The 12018-nt window shown below is 41.8% G+C and overlaps 1 protein-coding gene across 3 annotated transcripts in view; it reads right to left on the bottom strand.

The window, feature by feature from the left end:
* The window catches only part of NCOA3 (nuclear receptor coactivator 3), a 123756-nt gene extending 113427 nt beyond the window's left edge, over nt 1–10329 (bottom strand). For 2 of the 3 annotated variants that reach the window (XM_010835056.1, XM_010835058.1), the window contains exon 1: nt 10193–10329. The gene's annotated coding sequence lies outside the window, so the exon portion shown is untranslated. Of the gene's footprint in view, nt 1–651; nt 707–10192 lie in introns of all 3 variants that reach the window. The other variant, XM_010835057.1, reaches the window with a different exon arrangement.
* Between the last annotated feature and the right edge of the window lie 1689 nt (nt 10330–12018).

Genomic DNA, 12018 nt, shown 5'->3' with positions numbered 1-12018 from the left:
GCTTCCCTGTGTTGCAGAGCACAGGCTCTAGGGTTCTCAAGCGTCAGGAATTATGGCAAGAGGGCCCTAGAGCACTTGGGTTTCAGTAGCTGTGGTGCACCAGCCCAGCTGCTCCTCAGCACATGGATCCTCCCAGACCAGGAATTGAACCCATGTCCTCCTACATCGGCAGGCAGATTCTCAACCACTGAACCACCAGGGAAGTACCACTGGAGTATTCTTACCTGGAAAATTCCACGGACAGAGGAGCCTAGAGGACCCCAGTCCATGGGGTCGCAGAGAGTCGGACATGACTAACTGACTAACATACACACATATACACATACACACACACACACACACCAGTTTGATATCCTAACTTAATTTTTAATTTTTATATTTTTATGTTAAAAGGGGAAAAAAAGCACTAGAGTAAATACATGAAACATTTTAAATTTCTCAAATTAAAAAATTTGATACCACAACATACTACTCAGAGATGAGGGAAACAGGCACTTCACTGGTAAATGGATACCCCTAAAGGGAGTAAGTTGCAGTATCTATAAAAAGTTAGAGTATTCATAGTCTTTAAAGTAACATTCTCCAACCACAAATTTTTATATACTTTATAACAAAACATGGGAACAAAGAAGTATGTATGAATACACTTACAGTTGGAAGTTGGATAAATTATGATATATATCCATACAGCAGAGTACTGTGTAACCTTTAGAAAGAAATCAGTAGCTATAAAAACAGATATGAAACCTCTTCAAGATCATTTAAAAAGTATACACAGTCCAGAATAGGGCTTAAGCGCCAGTTACATAGGTGTGTTCATTCTATGAAAATTTATCAGACTGTACTGTGCACTTTTCTGAGTGATGTTACACTTCAATATAAAGTTTACCCCCAAATACAGGAGAAATTCATCAAGCTTAAACCTTTTCAAGTACATGCATTTATATGCCTAGAGTAACAATGGCCACCTTTGGGCAGGGGACAGTGAAATGGCTGGCAAACGGCTGAGGAAGGCACCTCACTTTCCACTGTACACCCGTTTGGTACCTTGCAAATCTGCCCCATGTGCACCTGTTACATAGTTTTAAAAATATTTCTGAACTGAGACCATCAGCAACTATATCCATGTATGAGTTGGAATTTTTTTAATACAGAAATGAACTCGAGGCAGAGATAAGATTTAGGCCCATAATAGTTCTTCATAACCCAATTTCAAATTTTATACTCATCACAAGTTTCATTTTCACTGCCTTTATAACCAGTAAACAGTTTAAATTTCAACCTAGAAAATAAATTTTAAAAGACTCATCTTTTCTATTTTGAATAAGGCTTTGTGTAAGACTTCATTTGAAGAAGGAAAAAGGGCTCTAAACAGAAAAACCCAAACTATTAAATGAGATCATGTACATTAAGCACACAACAATGTGCAGGCACACAGGTTCCTGATAAATGGCAGTTTTTATCTTTTATAGCTAATTTGTATCAGAACGCAGGGAACAAAAAAAAAAAAAAAAGAACGCAGGGAACAGAATTCTACTGGGGTAAAAGGGTGGAAGTAGAGCAAAAAAGGCACCCCACTCCAGTATTCTTGCCTGGAGAATCCCATGGACAGAAGAGCCTGACAGTCTCCAATCCATAGGGTTGCAAGAGTCAGACACCACTTAGCAACTAAACAGAGAGAGCAAAAAAAGACAACAGCAACTAAAGTGTAAGATATACAGATATGGGGAATTCCCTGGTGGTCAGGACTCCATCCTCTCACTGCCGAGGGCCTGGGTTCAATCCCCGGGGCGGGGGTGGTGTAGAAAAATAGAAACTAGAGAGACAGCTGTAAGCAAAAGTATAGAATATCCTCTAACAGTAGCAGCCTAAGGGAGACAGGGGGTAGCTATAATGACCAAAGACCTAGGGTACCAGGACCCTTACTTGTACTTTTTCACATACACTTTTTTAAATGAATTTTTTAAACATTATAATTTTATGTTAAGTAAGCACCACAGAATAAAAGAGGTGGGCAAGGGAGATTATAAGCAGTAATGAGTTCCCTTCAGACCGACTCCATCTCCTGCATGAGGTTTCCCTACCAATTCCAGCTGAAAATGGCCACTTATTTATGTTGCTGCAGCTATGTTTTTTCAATTACACTCATTTCTCATCTACATTATAAACTCCTAGATCACAAAGGGATATTAAAGCCCACAACATTTAGCACAATTCTTTGAAGAACAGGGGTACTGGATGAAAACATCTAAGCAACTTACACAACCGTCCGCCCAGGCCACGAGCAAGTGGCAAACAGGAATGTGGCATTTTAAAGCCCAGACAAGACTCATCGGGGCCAACTCTACGAGGGAGACCTAAGTCCCAAGCAAAGCCCAAAGACACTAATTTTATCTCAATTTCCAGGTAGAAAACCAGATTTAGAGTTGAACTCTGGAAACTTCCACATTCAAACACCAAACGTTTGGGGGGACTTAAAATGAATATAATTGAAAAGAGGATTTTAAACGCTTACAAAAAGGTACAGTCCCTATCTCAAAGCATAGACAATCTGACTGAATTTGTCCTCTCAATCAATGAATACGGATTCCTATACATGGAAGGAGTTAATTAAGATTCATGTCAGGAACGAACAATCATATTTTCAGTTGTGGTAGCCTGGGAAATTTACTGAAATGAGACAGGCTCTAGGCTGGGCCTTATGACCAGACTAGACAGCATGGGAGAAAGACAGAGAAAAAAAAAAAAAAATAGCATGACTAAAACAAGCAGCAACAAAAGTGGAAAAGACAGTTTTTTTAAAAAAGGCTATGATAAGAACTGAGTATTAGGTTATGGAATTTGGGTTGTACTCTGCAGATTTTTTAGAAAAAAATGTGTTCAAAATGTTTAAAAAGTGTAAAATGGCAGAAAAATCGGATTAGGGAAAGGGTAGAGACTAATTGAAAAGTATTATAGTAACCTAGGGCCTGGACTAGTTTTAGAAATTGGAATGAAAATATATTTAAGAATAATACATCAAGAGGATTCTGCAAAACCAAAAGCATTTATTCAACACCGTAACTGAATTTTAAAATAATCAACTTTGCTGGCAGTCTGGTGGTTAAAACTCAGGGGGCAATGCAGAGGGCCAGGGTTGGTCAGGGAACTAAGATTTCACATGCCACAGGACACGGCCAAATAAATAAATAATCAAGTCTTGAAATGTTTTACCTCTTCATGCTTGCTAACCATTTGCCACCAACAGGAACTGTGCTCTCTCCATAATAAAAATCATAGTCATTTTTCAAAGCCCTGCCTCCTGATCACCTTTCCTCCTCCGAACTTCTCCAAGATCTTTACAGGCAAAATAGATTACCTTGTTGTGAAGTGATGTGAATACCTGATTGATTGTGTGCACTTGGAGGTCAAAACCTTTTTAACTCTCACGGTGCCTTAAATAGTACAAGCTTAATAAACAGTGTTTAAGTATGTGTGTTTATGGGGGAGCGCGCAGCAGCCAAGCAGTGGCCAATTAAAGATGATTGAAGCTTAAGGCCTCAGAAGTAAGAAAATGGTGCTATGAAAGTCAGTTTTAAAAGTCACATATGGGAGCCATTTTGTATATGGTTTAAAAAGGGAGATGGAAGGTTACTGGGCAAGTTCATGATTTTAGGTTCGCCTAATTTGGGGCTCATACACCTAAGGCTTCCACCATTCTAGATGTGGTTATGCACTCTGAAAGCAGCCTCCTGAATTAATGTTACTGATTCCCAATGAAATTATTTTTAAAACTTAATATAGTAATAGTCCTGTCTCTTACGAAAAGATACCACTGACCCTCCCAAGAGATGCACCATGCGTGTGGAGTTATTTTGCTCCCTGGTGAAGTTAAGATTTTCCTAGATGCGGCCATGTACTTGCTCTAACAGCAAAGGAACCAACTCTCTTGGATGAAAGTATTGTCATAAAACCACCACCACCAGGCAGGTTAAAAAAAAAAGAAGAGAGAGATGAGTCTGGATGGAGCAGAGAGTGTGTAGACTAAATTTAGACACAATCTGCTTCAGAGAAAACTGGGTGATCCTTAAAACAGTTTTGAATACAGCTGCCAAATTTCAATCTAGAAACAAAACCAAGCTGATGTAGCTACGCTACAGAGTGACTTAAATTCAATAATCCATTTCACTGATGACAGCTTTACTGGGAGTAAAGAAAATATGACTTCATTTTCTTACACTAGAAGGAAGAGTTTGAAGAGTCTCTCCCTCCCTGCCCCACCCCATACACACACACACACACACACACACAAACACACACACAAATTTTGCCCTTGTGGCATATATCACTAGGGTGAAGTCAAGATCTCAAACTCTTCCTGTCCCCAAACTCTTGAGTCAGCAAAGAAACCTGTATCTGCACATTATCTGGCACAAAGTGCTCAAACCATTTAATATTTGGGGAAAAAAAAAAAATTAAGGCCATTCTCCATATTTATATGATGTATTAAGTTTATAAGATTTTCTAATATAAGGAACCCTGGAAGATCACAGACTCCATCTCTTTGCACCTGAAGAGGCCAATTTGCTCTCTCGGACTACAAACTTCCAAATTATTCTCAAACTCTTCACTGGTACTATTCTTTTCAAAGTAACAAGCTAACAAATGACACTACTCAGGTAACAAAGTGGGATATTTTTAAAGGTTTTTCTTGCACCTGTAGGGTTTTTTCCCTAGTTAAAATTGTTTTAAACCTAAGCATATGATCGCACAGCTCTTTCCACCAATATCAACTATCATTTCTAGCAATTTTAGACCTTCAGATTTTGATAAACAAGTATTTCCCCTCAAAGTAAAATTTGGTTTTAGATTTCACTTAAACAGAAGAGCAAAGAGCATTTACACTAATAGTCTCCCCCCTCCCCTTTTCTTGCATGTTAAAACCGTTTCTTCCCCTTCCCCAAGCTTTCTCCTCTTTTGTACTCAAGTTCTCAAATGCACAAGATGGAGGAACAATACCACAATACAACTGAGGCTTCCTGCCTACTAGTCAGTCATTATTCTCAAGACTTGAGAACTTTGAAAACACCGCTTGGGTTGCTTTGAAATTCCCTCTTTCAGATTTTTTCCCTCCTTCATGGGACATCTATTTAAAAGAATGACTTCAAAAATGTCTTGCTGCACCCAATCAAAAAGCTCTCAGCAAACTAAAAATGCTAGCTTTAGATATGAAAGGAGGATGTAAATGCCTCAAGTTTGACAAATACCAAAGAAAAAAAAGCATATTTCTGGCAAAGATTTAAGAATAGTATTTTTCTCATATGTGTATTAATCCTATTTCTGAAAGATTCCACATTTATATGGAAGCATCTTAAAGATTAGCTTACCAATGTGTTCTTTCAAATAATACCATATAGAAATCTAAAGATCTCAAACTACACTGTGCTGAACAAAAAAGGGTTACCTTAATTATTACTGACAAAGAAAAGGTCACACGAAAATGAAGTAATTTTATTTTTTTAAGTTTTCAGAGGCAGAAAAAAATTACCAGCAGCAGTCACCTGGAAACCTGGGGGATTTCCCATTTCCTCCCACCACACTTTGATCATGGCAGTAGTACTCACTAATAAACTTCTTTGGTTGTTGAGATAAACTAATGGAGTTACTCTAGACAGAGACATGGGGGGAGTATGGGGGACAAATTATCTGCTCAGCTCACCAAGGGTTCCTTCCTTTTTAAAGGCAAAAGCATTAAAAATGAAGGTGAGACAACAAACACACACGGGCTCACACAACAGCTTCCCAACTTTTACAATACACAGTGTGCCATAAACAACAAACAAAAATCTTTCCAGCATCTCTAACAAAAATATAAAGACCAATTTATTTCAAATTATTTATTTCAATTTATTTAGTCAATAAAGCAAATCCCAGTACAACAAAATAATTTAGCCAGTCCCCTGGAGTTTGTTATAATGGGATTTAACCTGTACACTCAACATTCAATTAACCATGAGGCTTATCCTAATTGAGGATTATGCTGACTTCTGCAGTCCTTCCCCCATCTATCCATCTACCACTCCTACTCAGCTGCCACAGCCACCAAAAGCAAAGCCCCAGGGAGCACTAGATTACCTATTACTATGGGCCACCAGGGCCAAAATTCTCTCTTCATCCTGTGCATGATGAAAAGGTTAAATTTAGCAATCTAGTCAGCCTACTTTCCAAAAAGTAGAGTTTCAGAACCCTCACCTGTAGCTCTAACTAAATTAAAATTTCAAAAGAATTCCTTCATAGGTGAACACAAAGTCACACTCTTTGGTAGAACACATCAATTAAAAATATTAACAGAAAAGAAAAAATAGGACACAGACATTCCTAATGAAAAAGAGGAAAAGGACAAACACGGAAACACTAGCTCACTATTCTTCGAAATAGGTGAAGCCTCTCTGCCAGTCAGGTCAGGCTTCTTTCCTTTGCCTCCAAGCCACAACATTTACTCCACAGGTAGTTTATTACTGCCCCCCTGTCACCTGATCTAGGCCAAAGAAACTACCAAACTGAGTTTAACCCTGACAGAGTTGGGAACTGGCAGTATGTGGTCTAAGAAGATCATCCAGTTTGGGGCTAAATCAGCCTTCTAGACACTGCAGGCCTTCCGTTCAACTCCCGCTGTGTATCTTCTGGCCATTTTCCTGTTCATTTAACAACTCTCCACCAGAAGGTAGGAAAGGGAAAGGCGATTAAACTCAAGTCAATTCCACCATTTGTTAGAAGTTGAAAATAAGTTTAAGCTCTAGCTAAACTGCATCTTTAACTCAAAATAATCTTTTCCCAGAAACCCTGTCAGAAAACCAATGGGCCAAATGAATTTACCTAGCATTAATAAAGTGAAAGACTAAACCTCATTACAACAGAGCCCCTCCTCCACCTTAAGTGAAATGTTCATCTTGTCATCCCCTCCCCCACCCCAAAAAGCACTCATAAAATGAAAGAAGATGCCCACATTTTACTGCAGCACTCAACCTCAATGCTATGCCTGAGAATCTACAGACAGACCTATCACTTTAATGTGTTGAATTATGAGGAAAAAGAAAAGCTAACAAACATTTCCAATACTAATTTCCTGCTCCCAAAGCTTTAACCACTCAACAAAGCAAAAAAAGGAATATTCTACACCACAGAATACAGTGAATTCAAACCAAACTGGGATAGGTACTCCCTGGTTTAACCTTCAAGAAACTGCAGCTCCTCTTCAATCACGATCAGCAACTTTTTTCTAGTCCTGGCAGCATTTAAAGAGTAACAACTGTTAAACTGTGATCACTTGGCTGCCTATCATCACTAGAGGCTATATTCATTCTAAACTTGCAACAAATTAAAAGTTTTCAAAAGTTGTCCACATCCTCTGGCCAAGGCTCAAAATTATATAGTCTAAAAAAAAAAAAAAATGCAGAAAGAAACCCTAAAGCCATTTACTTTAACACCGGTAAGGCATAGGACAATAGTAGTTTGTGTTTTTTTATCCTATCCTATTGTCCAAACTAAAATGTTAAGTCATTCTTTTAAGAGACTTCTCAAAAACCTACTAGTCTCCAAATCAATAGGAACTTTTCTAGAATCATACTGCTAACGCTCAAAGGACCGAATTTAAAAGAAAAAATAAAACTTTTTATCTTTAATATGTCCCTGACATACCTGACACAGAAAGTTTATTTCAAATGACCAATCAAGAAGGTACTGGTACATAATCATTTCAAAAATTATTTTTTATTTACATGTCTCCTAGAAAAAGGATCGAGGGTCCTATAGAACATTCACTCTGTACTGAATGAATTCTAGCTTATTTGCGGGGTGCGGGCTTCAACGTACAGAAATAATTTCTACTTGGCAAAAAAAGCACAGAATATTCACTTTCAAAATGTGTATTTAATAGAGTCATTAATCCCCTAGTCTTTAATATCATTTTTCTAATGAACTGTTAGTGTTGGTAAATTTAAAACTACCATCCTAAAACTTTTTTTTTAATCTTGTTAATTATGCTAGGGTTGTTATGCATTTTCAACGCTTCTGGAGTGAAAGAATATTTTAAGGTAGACATATTTCCGATAACTGCTCTACAAATGCAGCTTCCCACTTAGTCCATAATGCTCACGTCCAAAACGTTCTTCTATGTACCAGAAGCTGGCATATGCCTTTTTAAAAATGCTAATTGGACAATTAAGTCATTTCTATCGATACATAAAATTCCCCTATAATTTGGGATCGCTGGCAATCTAGATTACTGCTCATTTAAATGCAGAACCTGAAGCAACCTCCAGTGACAGAAGCTAGTGTTCAGTATCATTTTACATGTTACAAACGGAGGCTTCATCTTACATACAAACAATGAACCCTGGCAGGATTCTTCACCCTGAAGACCCACAGATTGTTATTTCCTTAAGGGTGTTAATAGATAAGGCAACACAAACAGTAAGTTTGGAAGAGCTTCTCTAGTGGTCAATAACAATTGTTGAAGATAGTAAAAAGGAAACTGTATTCCCACCCATTTTTCCCTTTCTTTGGTTCATTTTCTTTCCCTGCTTTTGCTATCCAACGGGAGTGTGTTTCAAATGAAAATTCTCAAAATAATTATTCCAAACACCAAGAATACTCCAGAAACCAGTAAGAGGTGTTGCCTCCTGGAAATGGGAACTGGAGGGTTTAGATTAGGAGAGAGGCTCATTTTCAATGTTTTTGTACCCTCCCAGTAGTCCCGAGACCAGTTATATGGGGCATAACCTATACTAAGCAAACAAGCAACAACTGAATGTTTTCAAGAAAGCACCTTTCACAAAACTTACAGATTTCTATTTAACATTTTGGTTTAGGCGGCAATCACAAGACTTAAGTTTTTTTGTTTCTTCCATCATCCTCTAAACAACCTGCTGCAACAAATACTGAAGCGTTTTTGCAGCCAGGGACCAGTAAGGCGGATCTGAGCCCAGGCTTCTGAACCGAGGAGATGCCGCAATCTCACTCAATACTACTAGCACTCTCACTCATCTCACTCAACTCCATTTCAAACCACTGCAGCAAGACAGCTGGTACTCGCCTTCCTGTTTCTTTACGGTACAGGCTTAATAACAAAAACAGGTTGGCTTTGAAGCGCTGCTGCTCACAACGATCAAGAAGGAAGTCTTCATATTCGGGAGGGGGAAAAAAGTTTCTACTTCAGGAGAATTTCAGACCTTTCCCTGTCTTTCCATTTGAAAAGCCCGAACTCCTCCTGCTTGTGAGATTTCGAGACGATGCTCTCTGCCTCTCACAACTGCTCTTTTGGTGAACTTTTCCACCCTGAGTGCCCTCAAACTGCCTAGGAAGCAACTAAGCCCTCCCAACTACTCGTGGATTGCTTTTCTAAAACATGTGCAAAACCAACAGTTTCTCTAAACCATCACAAATTGAGTCAATGTACGTAGGAAGATAAGAGATGGAAAAGGGGGGAGGGGGTGGGAGAGTAATGATAAAGACAGCCCAGCCCCAAATTTAATTCACTAACTTCCACTTGCCATTTCCCAGCCTTCACACCAGAGGTAGCAAAAATGCTTTTACTGAGAAAAACTGCTGAGAATCTATCCATGCCCAAAATGGAAATCCCACAGATAATCTGGGTTAAAAATACTTAAAACGCCCCAAGTGCAGGAGGAAACACGGCAGCAAAATCCCAGCCGCTTCTCGGTACCACTCGGAGGCTGGGCTGGGGCTGAGTGGGGAGCAGTGCGGCTTCCCCCCGCCCTCTACTTCTTTGAAGAACCGAGAGACACGGAGGCGGCGGGAGGTGGGGGTCGTGGGGAGCTTTCAGAAGCACCCCGAGGGCTGCAAGAGGGTAAAACTTCAGGGACAGGAGGAAAAAGTGGACCCCCGCGGTCTCCCCCAAACTCCTCGGAGTGACCCCCTCGGCGCGAGGACCCCCCCCCCCGCACCCTCAAGCTAGCTGCCGCCCAGCTTCGACACCCCTCCCGCGACCGCGGGCCGCCCAGAGGCTGCGGGAGAGCGGCGCGGCCCCGACACCCCGAAAGTGTCCCCGCGCGCCCCTCGCGCAGCGCGCCCCTCAGCGCCTCCGCGGAGCCGGAGCCGCGAGCTCGCCGCAGCCCGGGGGGACTCGCCCTCCTTCCCCCGCCTCGCCCTCCACCCGCTCGCCCGCCGCCGCTCTTCCTTTATCTCCACTCACCGCCCGCCGCCATTTTCCTCGCAACTCAGCTTTAAATCGGAAACTCGCCGCTCCTCAGCCAGCAGCCGCCGCCGCCGCCGCTACCGACTCAGCCGCCGCGGCCGCCGCCGTCGCTGTGAAGGGGCTGAGGCGGCCGCCGCCGGGAGCCGCGGCGCGGAGGCCGACGGGACATGTAGTCCTGCGGCCACGCCCAGCACTACCGGTCCCAGGGGGCCTTGCGCGGCCCCGGGCGCTGGGTGGTCCCGCCGGTCTGGCTTCCGCGGCGCGAGGGCGTGGCCGCGTGGACGTCAGGGCCTCTGTCTCTGACTTACCGCCTGGGAGCTGCCCCGGACCCCGGGAGTATGGAGTGCAACCCTAGCCTGGCCCTTAATTTTTTTCATACTTGTTTTCGTCCAGTAATAAATAACATTTATGGAGCATTTATTGTATGCCAGGCATTGATCCTCAAAACAAGCATCCCTTAGGGACCACTCTTAGCCTGTGTTCAAAGGAGCAGACAGGCGCAAGGTGGGAAGGCACAGGGCTGTTCATTAGATGATAAAGTCACTGGATGAAAGGTTATTGGGCAATAGCACATTTACTGTATATTCAGTCCCAAAGTATCATCCCACGGAGTACTCATCACCTGCAAAACGGAGGAGCTTGCTTTGCACTGGGGCCATCTGGCAGACAGCACATTAACCAAGCTATCAAATCAATCACTCTCACATGGCATCACCAATAATGGACCAAATCGACGTATATGTTTTTTGATATGATGCAATAGGAAAAACATAACGCCCCCTCCGTAGTATTTTTGCCAAAAAATGCTAACCTGAATATAACTAAAAACAAAAAGCAAGCAAATACAGAATGTGGGGCTTGCTACAAAATACCAAGCCTGGACTCAAAAATACCACAGCATGAAAGATAAAAACCAAAGGCAAACGGTGGACCTTGACTGGATCCAGGTTTTGTTTATTGTAAAAAGGACCTTGGAGGAAATTTTAATACAGACTATATAATGGATAATAATACTGAACCAGTATTAAATACGTTGAGGGACTTCCCTGGCAGTCCAGTGGTTAAGACTTTGCCCTCCAATGCAGGGGGTACAGGTTCGATCCCTGGTCAGGGAGTTAAGATTCCACACGCCTTGCAGCCAAAAAAAAACACAAAACGTAAACAGTATTGAAACAAATTCAACAAAGACTTTAAAAACGGTCCACGGCAAAAAATAATAATAAAAATAAAACATGTTTTGAGCATGGAGATCCAACCAGTCCATTCTGAAGGAGATCAGTCCTGGGCTTTCTTTGGAAGGAATGATGCTAAAGCTGAAACTCCAGTACTTTGGCCACCTCATGTGAAGAGTTGACTCATTGGAAAAGACTCTGATGCTGGGAGGGATTAGGGGCAGGAGGAGAAGGGGATGACAGAGGATGAGATGGTTGGATGGCATCACTGACTCGATGGACGTGAGTCTGAGTGAACTCCGAGAGTTGGTGATGGACAGGGAGGCCCGGCATGCTTCGATTCATGGGGTTGCAAAGAGTCGGACACAACTGAGCGACTGAACTGAACTGAACTGAGAATAAAAGGCAATGGCAACCCATTCCAATACTGTTGCCTGGAAAATCCCATGGATGAAGGAGCCTGGTAGGCTGCAGTCCATGGGGTTGCTAAGAGTCAGGCACGACTGAGCGACTTCACAACTTCACTTTCACTTTTCACTTTCATGCATTGGAGAAGGAAATGGCAACCCACTCCATATTCTTGCCTGGAGAATCCCAGGGACGGGGGAGCCTGGTGGGCTGCTGTCTATGAGGGCGCACAGAGTCGGACAC

The sequence above is a fragment of the Bison bison genome, unplaced genomic scaffold (assembly GCF_000754665.1).
Source record: "Bison bison bison isolate TAMUID 2011002044 unplaced genomic scaffold, Bison_UMD1.0 scf7180017864038, whole genome shotgun sequence".
NCBI classification, from domain to species: Eukaryota; Metazoa; Chordata; class Mammalia; order Artiodactyla; family Bovidae; genus Bison; species Bison bison.
Note: the sequence above shows the minus strand (reverse complement) of the source record. Positions and strands in the feature narration are given on the sequence as shown.